Raw genomic sequence first — 2,885 nt, 5'->3', positions numbered from 1 at the left:
AGGCTTCTTTAGTCCTCGGTATAGGTCAATCACTAGGAACATGAGAAAAGTCAACATAAAATAAAGATATACCTAACTACATGAAAGTATAAATTATAACTTGTGAAAGTAAAGTTGACACCAGAAATAAAAGAAAACTATAGTGTTAATATTTTCAGAGAAATTTGACAAGATACCAAATTTATAGAACAAAAATAGACAGCTGTATGCACATGGGGTAGCCAGAGTTTGTGAAAACCTAGTGCAAATTCCAGCTAATTTCAATACAAAACAAAAAGGCTAGTGAGATAGGGAAGTCCAAACTGAATGTAAGTTTCATAAAAACAAGAATAGTTTTATTCTTATAGTAGTATCCTTAGGACTTAGATGAGCTCAGTACATACTAATCTTTTCAGAGCAATAAGCTAGAGTTATTGTAGTAAAAAGTGGCATCATTTCCAATTATTCTCTGTCCTCCCTGTTGCCATGTAACTTGAAGCACCTTATGTAAAGAACTTATGTTCCAACCCCCTAGACAGCAGGCTTGGCCATGTGACATGCTTAGCCAATAGGCAGTGAGGCAACATGGACTACCACATCCAATCAAAAGTTTTTTTAAGAGTCTTGAGGGTTTTAGTCTAGTATTTTTCTGTTTGCCAAAAGAATGCATGTCCTAAAGAGGGGCTGATCCTTCAGCCTAGATTTTGGAATGAAGAAAAAAATATATGCAGTAAAGCCACAGTCGACCTGTAACCTTCACAGATGACATAAAACATCAAAGCGAAATGAACCTTTTGTGGTAAACCATTGAGGTTTCAAGGTTATTTGTCATCAATGCAAATCTAATGAGTACAGTTACAGATTGATTTTGATGTTGTTAGAAAAATTGACCCAGAACTTTTTGTTAATAAAATATGGTACTAACTAGAGTTAGAATTACCTTTTTGAAAAGCAAACAAAAAAATGTGACTAATCAAGCAATCACCAGGAAAGAAAAAAATTAAAGAAGCAAAGTAATAAGAAACACAAAACAGAATAAGATAAAAATATAAGGAAAATTAGGAGACATAAGTACAAGCATTTTAGAGATAATATAAATGCAGTAAAATTCCTTATGAAAAGACAATTTCACATTGAGTAATTGCTATTGAGAAATAAAAATTAAAATCTGATCATGTAAGCACTGGACTTTTTTGTTTGAGATTATAACTCTCAGCGTTCCAAATTAAATCTTAATGAGGGTTTAAAGATATTTATGTAATATTTGAATGTTTAAAAAAGTACTCAGCACTCACCCCGTCCAGACCAAGAGAGCGAACCATGGCAGTGCCCCCGCTGCTGCCAGTCACCCACCTTATCTTTGACATGCACGGCCTTCTTCTGGATACCGAATGCCAGTATTCAGTGGTGTTTCAAGAAATATGTGATCGCTATGAAAAGAAATACAGCTGGGAGGTAAAGTCCCTGGTTATGGCACTATAAAAGGCATCAGAGACGACACAGATTATAATAGACGTCCTGCACTTCCCGATGTCCAAAGAGGAGCTGGGGGAAGCAAGCCAGACGAAGTTAAAGCAAGGGTTCCCCACGGTTGCTGTCATGCCAGGGGCTGAAAAACTCATCTGCCACCTGCGGAAACACAACATACCCTTTGCGTTGCCACCAGCTCAGGGTCTGTGTCGTTGGAAACGAAGACAAAGTAGACACAAATCATTATTCAGTTTGTTTTATCACATCATCTTGGGAGAGGACCCCAAAGTGGAGAAACAGCAAGCCAGATCCCGACCTAGTCCTCTATTGTGCCAAAAGGGTCTCTCCCCCTCCTCCCACAGAGAAGTGCCTTATCTTTGAAGATGCTCCCAAGGGGGCAAGGAGGAGGCCAGAAAGGCGGCCTTGGCAGCCTGGCTGCAGGTGGTCATGGTTCCCGATGGAAACTTGAGTCCGGACCTGAAGAAAAAGGCCACTCTTGTGCTGAATTCCCTGCAGGATTTCCAGCCTGAGCTGTTTGGTTTGCTCCCCATGAGTGAGAGGGAGGGCAGCGTGGAGGTCCACCCCACTCCCATGATCCATCTCTGCTGGGGGAAAGGGGAAGAAAATCGACAACTCCCATATTGCAACCTGCATAGTGATTTTAGCCTTCTGAAATTTGCCTTTTCATTCTGTGTTGACCTGGCCCACTATTTGAAGTGCTGATAAAAACGTGACTTGAGAGTTGAGAGAAAACAGAGTAGAGACAGCCCAGAACAAAGATCAGTTTTGAATTACCATTTGAAAAATCAAGCTGATGTATAGTGTATGATAAAATGAATAGACTATATACACATGTAGGTATCATATATATGTATGTACAGGTATATATATATATAATATATACTTCTCCAAGACAAAATGAATTTATATTTATGTTCATTTCTTTTTTATTCTAATTTTGTGAACACTGGCTGGGAAATGTAAACTATATATGCATATATATATGCTTTTATGTATGTATGAGTACATATGTATGTATAATATACTGCTTCATGTGTTGATGTTAACATGCAATAGCAGCTGATAAACTGAGATGGTGATTTTATCTGAGTAGGAAAGCCATGTTTTTGATGAACACTAAGAAATCATTTTTATTAGCTAGCATTAAAGTGTGTTTTGTGATCTCAAAATATGTCTGGCTCTTTACTCACTGACCAACTCTGAGCTGTATCATCAATAGTGTATTTTTAGTGTGAATGTGACTGTTGCATAAATATTATATCTAGATCCTTAACCACACTGGACACTGTTTTCTATCTTGGAAAAATCATTTCCCTTTTTAAAAAAGATTGATTTTTCTACAATTCTTTGAAATAAAATTTGATTTCAGAATGTATGTTTGGTGAGACTAAGAGCATGACACACTAGGGGAATAA

The 2,885-nt window shown here is 37.5% G+C and overlaps 1 pseudogene; it reads left to right on the top strand.

The window, feature by feature from the left end:
- Positions 1-1,299: 1,299 nt before the first annotated feature.
- Positions 1,300-2,172, top strand: LOC103250330 (annotated as a pseudogene).
- The last annotated feature ends 713 nt before the right edge of the window (positions 2,173-2,885 follow it).

The sequence above is a fragment of the Carlito syrichta genome, unplaced genomic scaffold, assembly GCF_000164805.1.
Source record: "Carlito syrichta isolate Samal-C Ts95f unplaced genomic scaffold, Tarsius_syrichta-2.0.1 Scaffold128160, whole genome shotgun sequence".
NCBI classification, from domain to species: Eukaryota; Metazoa; Chordata; class Mammalia; order Primates; family Tarsiidae; genus Carlito; species Carlito syrichta.
The sequence above is the reverse complement of the archived record's forward strand: the minus strand, read 5'-3'. Positions and strand labels throughout refer to the sequence as shown.